Source organism: Colletes latitarsis, chromosome 2 (assembly GCF_051014445.1).
Source record: "Colletes latitarsis isolate SP2378_abdomen chromosome 2, iyColLati1, whole genome shotgun sequence".
Classification (NCBI taxonomy): domain Eukaryota; kingdom Metazoa; phylum Arthropoda; class Insecta; order Hymenoptera; family Colletidae; genus Colletes; species Colletes latitarsis.
Window position 1 is genome coordinate 18,847,882 of NC_135135.1, and position 16,737 is coordinate 18,864,618.

At 46.2% G+C, this 16,737-nt stretch overlaps 1 long non-coding RNA gene across 5 annotated transcripts in view; it reads right to left on the reverse strand.

Moving 5' to 3' along the window:
• The window catches only part of LOC143351899 (uncharacterized), a 259,623-nt gene that overhangs the window by 25,821 nt on the left and 217,065 nt on the right, over positions 1–16,737 (reverse strand). The window contains exon 1 of one of the 5 annotated variants that reach the window (XR_013081834.1): positions 2,499–2,736. The exons of the other annotated variants lie outside the window; for them this stretch is intronic. This is a non-coding gene — a long non-coding RNA (uncharacterized LOC143351899). Of the gene's footprint in view, positions 1–2,498; positions 2,737–16,737 lie in introns of those variants that run through there. 5 annotated transcript variants of the gene reach the window in all.

The window sequence follows — 16,737 nt, forward strand, 5'->3', positions numbered from 1 at the left end:
CGAATAGACGTGAGAGTTAGAATTAATAGTCCAGGGACAATATACATTAACATATAATTGTTTACTGTTTGGTAATCAATTCCTAACCGAGTATGTAATATTCCTTAATAACAGTTTTAAGTCGTGTTTTACGACCCGATCGAAATGTTCAAAGTTGATATTTCGAAGCGGGTCTCGAGACTACGAATGCCCGAAAATGTTGCTACGAAGAAGGGCTCGTTCCGAGGACAAGTCATTGGTTTAATCGATGGTTTCGGAACGGAGAACGAGGCCCTCTAATGGCGCTTTAAAAGCGATACCCTCGAGCCAATCAGCGATCGCGTGCCGGGCACGGATTGCCCCGGTTAATTTCACGGGTATTTAACGCGGTTTCGCTTAACAATGATTCAATCAAGTCGGATTTATTTGGCTGGGATTCGCCGGTTGTCGGCACGAGGCGGTCATTAGGGCTTCTCAATCGGAAACGCCTCCGAGCCTTTTGCCGGAATAAAACGCGGCCGTTGCGTTCTGTGGATCGTTGTGCGACGTTCCTCGTTAGCGGGTCTGCCACTTTCAGACAGAGCAACGTTTCTGTTTATCCGACGCAAAGTCTTCTTCCAGTTTTATTCGGGTGACGTCGATCTCGGAGCACGAAACGAAGAAGTCGCTAAACGGGAACGTTAGGTATCGTCTAATCGGCGTAAAAGTAAATTTTCAAGTCATCCATATAACGTAAAAAAGTATTTTTTTATTTCCTTCTCGTTGCAATTTTCATATCACGTACACAAGTAGTACAATAGAGGATAAAAACTATCAGTTCCTAACACTTTGTGTAGGAAGTTTCAGAAGACATTCCGGTGCTTCGGAAGTTTCTCCAGCCTAATAATACTTTCTCGAGGCGTTCGAGTCCGTAAACACGCCGATCGCGATGCGTTTCAGTTTACACGGATGCAGTTTGCATCCGGGTAGGAAGGAAAAACGAATTGCGGTCTGGTGCGATTAGAACGACGCGTCAAGCTCGTCCGGCGTAAATATCGGTGAACGCGACCGCCTGCTGTCCAGGAAGGGGACCGAGATCGGCAATTCGACGCCCGTGCGAAATGTTGTCAGCCAATTTTCTTGGCCAGTGCCTCTGAATGCCGCAGATTTCCATCTAGGTCCGTCCACGGTGGCGCCGGTGTATACCGTTGCTGGGTAAATACACCCTTTTCCATCCCCTCGAGCGGACGAGCGTCGTAGTCGTCGTCCTCCTGCTCTTCCTCCTCTCCGTCATCGTCCACCTCCATCCACCCACACCCCTCGTCGCCGCATGAACCACAACTGTGATTATAATTCGTAGTCCCTGCTGACAGAACCAACCACCATCGTCAACCCCGTTTCTCCACCGCCGTTTCGTCCCCATCCGTCGTCGGGTACGTTAGTGGACGGGGATCGGACGCTGTGTAAAGGATTATGCACGCGGATTTAACTGATGAATCACATTGTCGTCTTGATTCGCGGTGGCGTTAATTTTCGGTCCTGCCCCCGGAGCCGTTTCGCCCTCTGCGTCGTTTCTCTCGCGCGTTCGCGCCCCAAACCCGTGTATTCGTGCACGACGGAAATAAAAAAAAAAAGAAGGAACGATCCAAAGATCGCGCGTCACGGGCTAAAAAAGAAATAGACTCGGTCGAAGGATTCTGTGCGTCCGCGTCGGCCGAGAAAGATGGTTACGACGATAAATTCAACCGCAGGCTCGCGGTCGGTATTCCAAGCATCGCTCGGCTAATAGAATCGCCGACCGTGTTCGTTATAATTGTTTCGCGTAATCTAACGACGTTGGGAAGATCGCTCGTAAACGAACACGTGTAACCGGTGATTTTTTTTCTCCGTTAAAGAGGCCGGAGCAAAAAGCCGGGATCTAACGAGAACAAGGGAATACATTACGCGCTAGAACGAGCGATAAATCAGCGAGAACGACAAATTACCGCCGGCAATTAATCGACGAACCTTCCCCGATGCTTATTTGGAGAACTCGTCCCGCTTAATGCGCCGTAATGAGTATTCGAGATTACGGCAATCGAATTCATCGGGCAGGCTGCAATAATTTATGACCGATGCTTCTTTAGGATACGAGAGGCGCGTTCGCGGCGAACCGGCCGCCCGTTGGCAACCCCCGTACGATCGGTTGTTCTCCTCGGGCAAACAATTTCCATCCGTTCGGAAAGGTTTCTAATCCGCCAACAGTCGGGACCAGCGAGCAAACCCAGAATTAACCGCTTCCCGTCTCGACCTACCGCGAGATCACCGGGGCTTATTAATTTCGCCAATAACGCCGCGAGGGTGCCTCTGCGCACAGATGGCGTATCACGAGTCAATATACTTTTCCACCGCGGAAACCAACCCTCGGAACGCTAATCATTCCTTTGACCTGTGCCTCTCGCATATGGTTCCACCACGACGGTGTTAACGTTTCGTTCTTACCGCCATATATGTATCTACGTTCAATACGTCGAAAACCAATGGAATTTTCTATTTCTTACCGTATACGAGTTAGCCGACGAAGGGGTCTTTTTGGCTGTTTTTCGAACCCACCAAGTTTCATCGAAATCGCAGCGGGACCGTTCGAGGCCTTTCCTTGTTAGACCCTCCCGGGATCTTCCGCGTTCGTCGAGTCGGTCGCTAGACAAAAAGAAGTTTCTCCTCGACGAAATCCAGTTTTCCAGGCTTTATCGCGGCTCCTTGAGATCTATATTTCACGTGGATCTCACGGACAGTCGTTGCACCTATTTATACGGAATAAAGTATACTCGACTTCTCGCGAGCAAACGAAGAGGATCGAGAGGAAAGGGAGGAGGAGGAGGAGAACGACGACGACGACGACGACGACGACGACGACGACGATGACGACGACGACGAAGAAGAAAACAAGAGCGAAGAAGGCGGAAGGCGGAGGGTTGGGGACGGGAACCGATGGTTCTGCCAGAGTCAGGACACGATCACGGAGCATGGACCCACGGAGAGAGCAGAGTAAAGTAAGCCGATGTTAGGCGTGTGTGCGTGGCGCGCGAGCGTACTACGTAGCGGGTGGAACGAGACAGACGCAACGGTGTCGTGGGAAGGATCGAGAGGGAAAAGCGTGACGAAGGTGTGGTGGAGAGAAGCGGAGCGGAGGAACGGAGAAAGGAGAGGACAACCCCCTCTTCTTCGCGGGTTGACTCGAACGCCGGCGATATCTCGACCAATCAAATCACGCCGCGGGCTCCGCCTTTTATCATTATTTTACTTGTTTTCCCTTTACTTCACCCTCATTGGATGACATTCTCCGGGCCATTTCGCGGTGCAAAAAAGATACCCGCGCCCAGCGGTGGACTCCATGCTTCCTCCAGCGTCCTTCGGTACCCTTCTGGTACCCACCTTGGTTCACGGACCACCTCCACGGAGATTCGTACGCTCTCCTCCGCGAGCAGAGTCCTCCCTTCGACAGAATGATTTTCCAGGGATTTTCACGGGAGATTTTGACTCTCTCGATGCTCTCGCACCGCGGGCACGATTGATACAGTAATGGATGGCGCTATATGAAATTAACGCGTTAGATGCTGCACGATCCACCGATGTATCGCATCGTTTTTATTGGAATTTTGCATAAATGCGTCGATGGTTACATGAATTGACCTTACAGCGACGAAAGACTTCGACAAACGCGACGACCTGTTGTCAATCTGGACGCGATCCTAGATTATCCCTTGTTCGTATCTTATCGCGTTGATCGATCGATCGGATTTGTCGCTATACGATACGCAACGACGTTCGTATTGAATTTTTCTACATATATACTGTATCAATAATGACGATAATAATACGTTTTTATTGCATCAAACTCGTAACCATTAAGAAATTACAGTAAGGCCTCTGCTACTCGTATTAATAAGGAAAAAAGACCGTTCGGGAAACGGAATTTTCTGATAATTAAATAATTATTCGCTCAGAACAAAATATTATAGAATGAAGTGAAATATTTCATTTTGTGACACTAATTCGTTTAATATTTTATACGAAAGGAAGAATAATATGTAAGAGTAGGAATCATAATTACCTGGAATTACATTTTATTTTTCCTTCAGACTATCTAGATATGCAATCCGTTTTCCCAATGCCATTCATTCTATAAAGAATCTTAATGAAAATATTTTTTACATAAATAACCTTAGCTTTCCCGATTCTGAGTATTCTTGCTAATCTTACGGTACTTCCCAGTTTATGAATTACTCCATTTATGAATTTCCAGTTTATAAATTACTTAGGACTTAACGCGTTACTAACCGGAAACGTATTAATACATCTTTTGTTACCAGAATGTTATCGATCGAGGACGCGTTCAGAAGTTTTTAGATAACGATACAACTAAAATCACCGTGAGAAGTTGCTAGAGCTTATCATTCACATTCTGCTCCGCTACTCTATTTTCTGACTTTCAAAAATCTCAATAATGCGTTAATTTCGATAGTTTTCATATTGGATACATTTTCAAGTGTTTTAATTTAAGGTAATGAAAAAATATAATATGTATGTATTCAAGTATACGGTTAAATGTGGACGCATGCACCATTAGTGCCATAGTAAATCATGATAATATTTTACAAGGATAAGCTGCATACGTTTTATAGAACGTTCAAATGGTAGACTGTTCTCATGGTACAGTATTCCGATAACGGAGGTTCGGATAAAGAAAGTTCTACCGCACACTTAGATAGACTTATCACAAAACTTATGTCCTTAAGAACTGCAACGGTTCGCGTAGACGTATAGCGAGCAGATTGTACGGAATTCAAATTGCGAGCAAACTAGTACAAATCCTGTTTTACGTACTACTAACAGTCTAAAGAATGTTAGTGTATTAAAATGGCAACGAATGGTTTCAAGAAATCGTGATCTAGTAATTTCGCGGGCACAAGAGTTTCGAGTTTACGAGAGAAATCTCAAATTGAAAGATAACAAAATTTATATAGTTATCGAGCGTAATGGATGTACTAAATGTAAAAAATGTAAGATTACACGTGAGACTGTTCTTTTCTAGCGTGACTTATTTTCTACCAGCATAATCGTGTACTCGATGAATTTTAACTGCCAGCTTTGACTTTAGATTCATTGGAACAATAATATTCCCTTCAATTTTTATTAAATTTTCCGGTAACTGTAGTTAATATTTAATTCTAACATCTTTATTCGTTTCTTTAAATTTTTACGTTAAAATTTAACGCTGAAAAGTTCTGCTAGTTCCTGCGGATCCTTCGAATCTCTATTTTGCGAAGGAAGATAAACTTCCCTAATTATCGTCCAATTTTCTCTGTCATCGTACGGAAGCGTGACAGTCGGGCTCTGTCTATTTTTTACCTGTTTTATTTCGAAATGCGAAATCGTGGGAACGAACGATCGGTGGTCGAAACACAAGAGCGCTCGATGTCGAAAAGCATGCTCGATTCATCGACTTCGTGATCCGGACGAGAGCGAATCAACGATGAGAGCGTCCGCGGGAGTAGCCGCGGATAAATTCGTATCGATTCGTCTAGCTGGCGCATCGAGGCCGTGATTGACGAGGTTCTCTCGTCAAGGATTATGCGGTTCGTTGGTTGGAACGAACGGCTTTGGGGCATGAGTGCGTACACAAATATATATATATATATACACACATATATATATATACATATACATATATATACGCATAGGTATATGGTCAGCCATCTCGCCACATCGATGGACACCTCCCAAACCACGAAACCTCGAAAACCGCCGAGGGCCAAGCATCTGCAAAATTATCGTCCTTCAAATGAGGATACGTTGCCAATTGGCGGCGATCGATAACTTCAATTTCAGAAATAAAAATCTTCCGCGAACGGGATTCGCGCGTACGTTGTCGAATACCAGAAACATCGGTTCGTTGGAGCATATTTCAAGAATTAATCAAAGAAGCGACTCGAAAACGCATCGCGACCAGGTTGGTACCTAGCACTTTGACGTTTGGTATCATAATGACACAAGGTGTCCAATCGACTTTCTTTATCAGAGAAGACAGGGAATAACTTTATTTATTTTTTCAAAACAAATTACAAGAAGCGAATCGACGATATTTAAATTCTATACTCCGCGTTACGAATGCAAATGTAAATGATTTCCTCGATAACGCCTCTCGAAAGTTCCAATTTGTACTATTCCTTTGGAAAAGGTCCTTTGACAGAAGTAAGTTTGGCGCTCTCGGATTTCGACCATTAATTTTACCAAGTACGGTCACCAATATTTATGGTAATGCCACTACCGTCGACGGAACTGTTTGTGCGATGTTATCTCTGTCCCCGTTCCTGTAATCGACACCCTCTCGAGCGTACCTTTCGACTCGTCACCGACTTCGACGCTGTAATTTGCATCGGTGAGTCGCGGACCGGTCCTCGTCGGAGCTCGAGACAATTAGCAGCCTCGTCGGAAGCGAAATCCACGCGGCTCCGGGGACGACAATCGGGCGTGTGCTTTGCATTTGCACTCGCGACCTGCCGCTCGCGACGATAACGCGGCCCGGCCACGCTGACGAGCCCCGAACCTGTAATTCACCAGGAATAAATTCTCCCGGGGTGGAGCGCAGGACGCCTCGTGGGTCTCGACGAACAAAAAAAGAAAAAAAAAGCGAAGAAAGAAAATAGAAAGAAAGAAACGACGCTCGGTCGCACCTACGTACGTTTGATCTGGCATTGCGGTGCACCGCATTGTATGTATATCGGCCGGTGTAAACTGCGGGCCAACCGAGGGGCGAACAAGAACGAAGAAGAAGAGGATCAGGAGGGAGACAGTCACGTGGTGGTACCTAAAAGAACAATCTTGTCGCAGGAGTACACGGAGAGACGGCAAGGGGATGACGCTGGGAATGGAATAGCGTATGACCTGCCAGGGGGAAACCGGGAGATGCACCACCAGGTCCGGGTACCTCCAAGAGATCGTAACGCCAACGACGACGCAACGATGTTTTATGTTCGACGCGTACGCCTTGTCATACGCGCGAGTTTCGCACGCAAACGTCAAACGGCGATGGCACGGGACCAACGGTGGGATATACGCGTATGCAACGCAACGTGCAACGCAGTGGTTAAAGTCTGAATAGACAAATATTAGTTCTTAGAAACGTATATACTACGACACTGATGTCCACTCAGGATTTAATTGTTTAGCTTTGTTGTTGACGATAGAAGTGGTTAGTATTCTTATAGACGTAGCTCATTTTAATCCCCTGGTTCGCTTCAGACAGAGGTGGACCTAGAGAAGGCTTGCTCGGAGGAGTTGGGATTCGTACAAGTATATTTCTGAACGTAACAAATGTGTCTTTGGTCGAATACATGTTAAACAGAAAACAGTAAATACTGATGTAAATACTGAACCGACCACTTTAAAAACGAGTGCTCTAGATTAGACATTGGGTCTGTTTCGCAAGCATTTATAGGGTATGTTTTGTCAGGAAGTAGGATAAACCCGTGAAGATAGGAGCTCGCACATAGGTTGGGCCTTTCTCATCTTCGGCAGTGTAGAGGGGTAAATTTGAAATTTCCTGGTATGGAGAGAGCCAAAGCGTACGGAACCGGATAACGATTTGTTCGAAAAGCAATATAGTGGGCTATCACTGGGGTCGAGGAGTATGAGGCGAAGGAAAGCGAGAAGGACCGGGAGGATGAGGCGCGGGGTTGGAGTGGGTGTGTGTGGGGTGCCCTTTTCCTGAAATTTGCATGAGGTATTAAAGCGCGGTGGCTGCGTTCACCAGCAGAGTTCCTGTTTGCCGACACCGAATGCCGAGGATCAAAGGACCTCTGGCAGGCTGGCGTCGTCTCTCTCTATTCGGGAACGAACGACGCGAATAGATGGACGGGAGCACGAGAGACAGAGAATCCGGAGCGGGGGGAACGGTTTGCCGCGCCTTCGAGAAACCCCGCGACAGCCAACTTCGGGATAGTCGCGGTTCCCAGGCCTTTGTCGTTAAATCGTCGATCGTACGACAACTGATTTCCTCGGAGGAGACTCGGGGATTACGCTTGTCGCGTCCGCTTGCCGACATATCAGCCGCGGAGCGTCGAGGGATCCGCTTGCGTTCCGTCTAGCGTCGTTCCTTTGGGAGGGCGAGTCTTGTTCTTCCGCAGCAAAGTCCCTAGGTACAGAGACTTAATTTACATCGGTGCTTCTTAAACCTTTTTTCACTCGCGATCCCTTCTCACGAGACGACGTTATTAACGATCTTCAGTCTCATCGAGTCTATAGACAGGCTACGGTATTCAACATATTTTAATTTCGATATCGAATATTTTTAACTACTCTTTTATATTAACGTATCGCAAAAACTCGTAGTTACAGCTACGACGTGTCGCTCAGTTTGTTCTCGCGAGCTAATGAAAACGGATCGGAAATGAATTTCATTTAATGTTTTCGTTACTTTGTATATCCGAGATACTTTGTAGCGAGGATTTATACCTGAACGCGATAGATCGCGAGATAATCGACGATCCGGCTCGGAACGAGGAAGGAGCACACGCTATCCGCGCTCTGTTGTCGGTCGATTATCATAATTGCGAGTTAATTACGAAACGTACGCGTTCGCTTCAACCGAGTCTGAGACGACGACAGGAGCGATCGCGTTCGCCAATTTCACGCGTAATAAAGTCGTGGGAGGAATCTGAGGGAGATAACCGTCGTATCGCGCGCGCGCGCTCACGCTCTCGCGTAATTCACGCGCGTTCCGTTGCGCGAAATCGAACCTTTACCGATGCCAGGGCCGCTCGCTCGGTCCGCCCGCTATTCGCTCCGTTGGGAAGACGAATGGCCGACGGATCCTTGGACGCGAACGACCGCGAACCGACGATATTCCAGGAATGTTAACGCGCGTAATCATATTCTTGTTCGCATCGTGCCCCGTAAAAACGTTAGCTGGCAGTGATGTATGCCGTCGGGGGCACGCATCGCATAAGTAAGGAGGGCCTTGGGCCCATTCATCAGCTAACCGGGGGAAGAAGGGGGAGAATAGGCCCACGAACAACTTTGCCTCCTTTTCCCCTTGCCCTTCCCCGCCCCTGCTCTGCTACGATTCCGAAGGGACACTTGGTGGACCGTGCTCTTCCGATTCTATCGGTCGACAATGTATCGTTTTCGATAATTCGTCGATCGACGCAAAGAGCACGTGGTCGGTATCTATTATTTGCTCCAGTCAGAGGTCTCGGTTACGGTCCGATCGCTCAACGTCAGCGTGGCATGCTTTTGACCCGACTGTCCGCATCCGACATTCGTCTAAATTTCGTGATCCGTTCGATACATATTACCGGTAACACGCCGTATGCGTAGCCTGGTAATGTTTAATTCAGCATATACGATACATACGCTGTCCCATAGAAGTATTCGATCGTTTGTCATATACGAACACTCAACAGTTTGGAATATCTTTCGATGCTCGAAATAAGCTGGCCTTTTTCAAATACGTAGCTTACGTTTAAAAAATAAATACCCGATCGTCGGAGGGTCGAAAGTTCAAGCGACCGTATCGCAAAAAGACTGTTCTCGCGACGGACGTCCGCGTCTCCTTAGGCATAAAATGCGAAGCATGCACCTGCGACTTCTGCATTAGTGTCTCGATTACCGGAGCAAAAAGAAGTCGAAGGAACGGACGAATTCGTCGCGAACGGGAGGGAGAAGGAAGGGAACGACTTTCCTGACAAATAGAATTGGCCATCGGTCCGAGAGGGCACGCGTTGCCCCTGAGAGGGGACGGGGTACCGGGTGTCGCGTTCCCGGAGCACCGGACGGGCGCCAAACCGCATTTTAGGCGAGCTATCCATACCAGGTGAAGTTCGGGACCCGTAAGGATATCATTTGGACGACGGAGGACGACGTGGCCACGGACGGCGGACCAGCGGGGAATGCAAAAAGGTCGTGGCCCGCCTCGGCCCGGCCCAGCCCGGGTTGCCGCGTTTTACAAATTATTCAATTAGCCCCGCGAATTAAGGTATGCATATTCATCGCTCTCTGATACGCGTACGTGCGCTCCGCGGCCGCTACATCCAGCTCGCATAAACAATTCGGGCTCGCACACGCGCGTTAGACGCTCTAACGAACTCGCAGCTGCATCCGAAATGCATCCGTTTTGCAACGCTGCAGACAGGGGGCCGGCTTTCCTCCGTGTCCGCGGCATAGTTGCACCGCCACGCTCTCGGATACGTAGGTACGCAGACCACTGTCCAGACCATCCTGATCGTTTTGCCATTTTTTTTTTTTTTATACAACTAATCCTTAGAGATCAGTGTAAACTTATTATCGTCCGTGTGGTCTTGTCGCGTTATGCATCAACTTACTTGAACAGACAATCGGTATAACAATTCAAAAACACGAATTATTGTACAACCAAAAACTTAAGAGATTGGATATCTTTTAATAGAAACCAAGTTTTTGTTAACGATCCCTATTATAAAAATTTTTACATCTACTCTTGATCCCCGATTAAAAGACTCCAATATTTGCGCCCTAGCTTAAGCACTTTCTATCGGGGGAGAAAAGAGGTTGAGGCTGACAGTATCCGGTGTGGTCCGTCAGCTCGGAGGAGCTCGGCGTGCCGTGTAAAATGGTAAAAAGCGGAATGAATCGGCAAGACAGAACGCACCGCGCGGATTAAAGCGGGGCCAGGAACGAAACGGTCGGATTATTATTTCTTCCGGTAGATAAAGCGAGGATACGGAATAGGGAAATAAAACATCGCTGGCGTAGGTGAAATAGGCTGGCGTACACGACGGCCAGAGTTACGGGTCAGGGCCCCTGGGCCGGGGTTGCGTTTAAAACAACGCCGAGAAATGCACATTTTAATCGTATCGCTAATAGCCCGACGTTTATAAGCCTCGCTGTGTCTCATGAATACGCATGTCCCTGCCGGTGACAACGGTGCAAAATTAATGCGCGCCAGGATGTATACGCGGCAGGACATCTACCGAGACTTTTGTTCCGTTGATGATTTTTCTTTATGGACCGACGGGACCGCCCCAGCGGTTTTTCGAAATCGTTCTTTCCGCACCGGAAATTCTCTTCTTTTCGACAATCACTTCGATCGCAGTGATAAATCCGTCGAAGAATTACGACAGTATAACACTTTCAGAAATACAACAGCATCTAATTTGTAATTATTTTCTGCTATATCGGAATGTTCGTCAAGAGCAATTTTTAACCATCGCGTTTTATAAATTACATTACAGGATTTTGATGCGGATAAAGGGGATGATGAATCGCGTGGAGTTGCAAGGCCTAAGCTGGAGGAAAATGTACGTATCAACCTGATCGTACGAAGTAAGCGGCAAAGAAGTTGTCTAATTTGCATTCCAGCCATCGTTAAGGGTAAGTTTTTCTTTTTTAAAATTTTTATTTCTCAATTTTAACACGCATTGACCGCAACAGTGCGGATGTAATGATTTCCGACGCCGCTCTTCGCACATTCACCAGCCGCGGGATAACTCGTTACTTATTTCTTCGCTAATGCATACTGATTTTTATTCTTCCACGAAACGCCCACTGTCCATTATTTGCATCTATTTATTACGAGCATATTCGCGCTAAGAGTAAGTTCAACTTTACGAGATAACTCGTAGGTGGCGTCCCGTGACACGTCGTCATCTACGAGTTAGCTCGTTCTAGGCAGTTAATGTCTTAAAGAATTATATGGTAATGCTATATGGCTAATGCTACCTGCTGTTCCCTCGTGTTTTATCCGAACGCTCGATGTCTTCCACTCGACGACGCTACCGTCTTCGTTTTCTACAGTTCTTACGCGACCGCTGTACAGTGAGTCCTCAATCACAGTTAATGTTTAATAGGTGTAATTATGTTATTTATTCTTCTGGAAGCGAAAGATTTATCCTGCATCTAAATACAAATACCGGTTTTTGTACGTTTTCCGTCGCGAATCGCAAAAACGGCTATTTAAAGGCAAGTGATTTAAATGCGAGACTTCATTAAAAGAAACTGTCAATTACGTAGATTCGTAGAGACGCGGTTGTGAACCGATTTATGTCTTTACACATATTTCGCGTACGCGTAAAAAACCTATTTGTTGATTTAAAACATGGATATCTTATTACATTTGGACGCGTTACTATTGTTTACGGTTGTTTAATGACGTGATAATGTAATAGCACCGAGAAACTGAATTTTGAGTACCATTTGAAAATCAATGGAAACATAATTTTCAGTCAGGTATCGCCACAAATTTTATTTTTGTAACATAGCGTGTATTATAAAGACTCTGTGGTATTATAAAGATATTATAAAAAACTAACATGTTGATCGCGTTCGCATTTATCTTGGATCGTTTCTCAGTGAAGCCCCGAAGACAGTAGGCGCCAGAATGAGTTGCTCGAAATTGCGGACAGTCATTCAAGGTGGTATTATTCAAAAGTCATCGAACCGGAATATCGCGAGCCATCGTTTCTTATTCGAGAAATTATTTGTCCGACGACACCGGCGTTGTTCCGCAAATTAGCCTGCTGGAAACAAATCGTTCCATCAAAGCCACGGGAACGCGTTTCGTATGTATATTGTATTCATATTTATGTGAATAATTGCCGTAATGGTGGTTCGAGTAATTGATACTCGTGTAACCGCTTACGATGTTAGCTGCCGTCTTTTCATTTTCATATCTTCTCCATATTCCAACTTTTCGTACTTACGCATCGAGTTTACGAAAGCGAGCGCGCGCTCGTCCTGTTTAGCCATGGAATATTTATACAAAGATTTTTAAACAGATTCGTCGCAGAGCTTGCCGACAAAGAGAACTGTTGCGACAGGAGTAAATCTCCCTATCAGTATTTCGTACAGTTCACCTTCCTGCGGACTCCTTATATTATACTACTTAAATATTTCATTATTTAAACTCAAAACCATACAGATAGTTGTCTTCGACGTATTAAACAGCAAATTTAATTTGCGTTTGAGTTGCGTTCGTGATCCGGATCCATTCTTGAATTTTCTAAGCGAATATTCAGGCGAGCAAAACCTAAATCGGCGAATGTAATCGAAATTTTTGATCCGTTAGGCGAACAAAAGTTAGCGAACTCGGTCGCAAGGTTAATTAATCGAGGGTTCGGTGAACGCGCGTCTTGGAGAGGACGGTTTCGAAGGCGGATCGAGCGGAATAATCGCGGATAACCTTGCCCCCTCGCGTAACGCCGGCACCTTTACGGATGTAAATGTATTCCGGATCGGTCGATCAGATAGTTTAATATTAATAATAGAGCACGCTCGACGAGATTATCGAGCCACGGAATTTGTCGGGTCCGTGTCACGACGATATGCATCCCCGATATCGCCAATTATGGCCGGATTGAGTCATAACGATTCTGGTTATGTTAAACACGAGTTTCTCGGCCCGTTTTCGTCGATACGTCTCACGGCACGATATAAGATAGCGCAAAAGCATTCCACCCTGCCTTTAATTGGATACCTGTCTCTGTTCGTTCCCTCTCTTTGTCGCACGCTCGCGAACGGCTACGGGAAACGCGTTATCGCGGCATAACGCACAACCAACCACGCGCGTGTTAGTCTGCCTTCAATAACGGGGGCGTATTACATAAAGCCGCGTTTCCGTCTCTGGGTGTTGCCGTTCTTCGGCATTTTTTTCCTTCCCATATAAACCATCGTCGACCGTGTCTGCTTGGGCGTCTAGCGTTCTCTCCGCGCGGACCGCGTTTACGTCTTAACTCGATCGTATTCCCGATCGCGGCACCGCGTTCACACGGGATCGCGATCGTTCGCGATGAAACGCGCTCGTTAAGAACATGCAGGAAACGAGTATAATCGATCGACCTACGCCAGACATCGACGCCTCGCAATGCGCAACTTGCGCGTCCGCTTTTTCTTAAATTTACTTCGTACCGAACATATTTTTGTTTACCGCGTGTCTCTGAATTCGTTACTCGTGCTGTGCAAAGCTGGACAGACGATTAGCGCGATTTTTCACGCAACCGTTTCAAGAATCAGGTGAAATTTAATTTTTATAGTCAAAACGGTTGCACATTAAATCGTGGCTACGTAGAGCGTAAGATATTCCTGTCACCGGTCGAAGGCTGGTGCTCGTATAGACAACTTTATTGAATCTTTAGCAAACGGCGTGACACCTGTCCGCTGGCGGTGAATTAATCGTCATCGAAGTTGGCGGGTTGGATCGGCCGGAAGGTTCCTCCGTAACTCCATCGGTCCCAGGGACTACGCACTCACGATAGCGGCTAGCCGTATTTCTTGCTTGACTTTAATATGAGGCTCCCTGCGTAAGTAGACGTTACATAAAATGGCAAATATCGGAAGGGCTTACGGCCGTATTATGCCGACGGTGCGGCTTTATTGCGCGACATTCTCCGTCGAGAAAGAAGAGAAATAATAGAGGAAGAGCGAGACGAGGAGGACAATAGGTTCGTGAGACCGGCAGATGTACAGGATGTCGTCGTTGGAAGTGTCTACGCGTCGCAGGGCCTTCCATTGCGTAGAGACATACACGGTGTACCGCGAGTAATGACCCACCGTGCGTGGAAAATTCTTCTTCCAGAACTATCGTCTGAATAAACTGGGACGTATGTGACAGGTGTCCTGTAGCAATGTTTTTCAACCTTTCGTGATCATCCGTTTGAGTGGAACGCATAACTCTGAGGGCTTCCTGCCATAAATCGCCGTTGCGGTGGGTCATATTCTAACAGCGAGCCCACACATGCTACCCCCCCAATTGGGTACCTAAGAACTGGGTAGAATGAAAATTGTATTTGCGATGTGTTTACTTTTCGGTCACATCGATTCAATTTTTGATGTTTAATCATTTTGACACTATGTAGATCATAAAAATTATTTTCTGCTGCAGGGGTCTGTTACAATCATTTTTGGTGAATAGACACACCCCCGAAATCCTACGTACTTTCGAGAAAAAAATTCTTTACCGAAAATATACTGTGTAGCCGGAAATGTTTCTATAACTTTTTAACAAAGCCTCAATCAACAAATTAGTATCCTTGATTTTCGTCATATTCTGGCCTCTAGAATCTCCCATTAAAATTTTTTCTACGGGTGGCCGAACATTCTGTATATGTACTGTAGTATAGAGAGATTCTTTAAGACTTTCCTTTCATAGAGTTTAAAGAAATTACGATATAAATATGTTGGGTGGAAATACGTAAATACCGATGCTAAACACTCTGTTAAAATGGACGTTTCCTAATTTGATACACGTAGTGCAAATGCCCTTAGGGGACGTTGCCCCAGAGTAATAAACGATCTATCTATGTATATGGTGTTCTACGTAAAACCGTGCGAATTTCGTGTCACCGAGAACGCCCTGACCCACGAACTCGACGATTCGTGATGGAGAGCAGGTGGAGAGCGAAAGTCCCAGCGATAAATCCTTAAGGATCGCATTAAGAGACGGCCGTCCGCCGTGCAAACAGTCGCTCGATCGTTAAGATCCAACCTACCGTGAAATATATCCCGTCCGCGAAAACTATATATCTTCGAAGACGCGCTAAATTCCCCTACGATTCATTGAAAGCCTTCAAACGCGCACATTCGCGCCAACGACTGGTACACTTGCTCATCGATGCCCTTTAAGGATCGCGGTGAATCGGAAGCGGTAGATCCGTCTTCGATTACGCGTCCGCCATTTCTGTCGATTCACCGAGTGTCCGTCGATTTCGTACACGCGCTACAGGGATCCGCCGAACTTTTTCTCTACTTTTAGAGACTTTTTATTCAATCCTGTCGCGAGAAAATCGAGGAAATTAAAAATCAAATCATAAAAAATCGCTTTCTTCAAAGTATTTTTAATCTTAAGTTTCGGAGACTTGACCAGAGTAGATTCCAAGTTTCTGTTCTATTATTGTTTGTGCATCATTGAAAAGTTCTCGACGAGGGATCGGGGCTGGTGTTTCGGTTGGTGAAAGTATGAGTTTCGCGACTTCTTTAGCGACAACATCTGCTTGTTCGTTGCCAAGTATGGGTCGGGATCCAGACGATGCTTATACTTTTGTTATACTGACACGGTTTTATTATCCTCGCAGAGTTCGAGTAGATGACTAGATCGTGGGTGCTATTCGTATAACCGTGTTCCAGAGAGCATTTCTTAATTGTCTGATCCTCCATGATGATTTTTGTACGTGTCGTATAATTAACAGCCCCAGAAATCTTGTTTCGTATTCTTACCTAGCTATTCAATTTTTGAGACGAGGCCTACATCGATCCAGGGAGCCTCGATCGTCCGGAAGAGCAAATTTTCATGGTTGCGTTCTACGATGGGCGACCGTGGAGCTGAATTCCCCCGTCGTTTTCAAAAAGAAACTTCCTCTCGGATATTTCTTTTCTCAGCAAACGGTAGATGATCGTTCGAATGTTGCAAAACGCTTCTTCCATGAAAGGCGATTCTCTTCGAGTCGTCGTCTAACAGAGATAAACGAGCTACGCGTCGGGAACACTCGAGACGAGCTAGCAGCCGAACACGACGTTATTTCCAGCAAGAAGAACCGCGATTAGAGCGATTAGAGAGACCGCAGCGTGCGTGTGGAACGGAACGGTTCCATATATCTAGCCAAGCTTTGCGCAACGTTCCAACGCGCTTGGTCTCGGTCTCAATTAACGCAATTACCCGGCTCCCTCGTCTAATTACCTATCAAACGGAATTGCTATCGCGAGCGCGCGCACGCTCGTCTCTAATGAACGTTATTAATTGCTTTATGATTTTTCGATAAAACATCGACC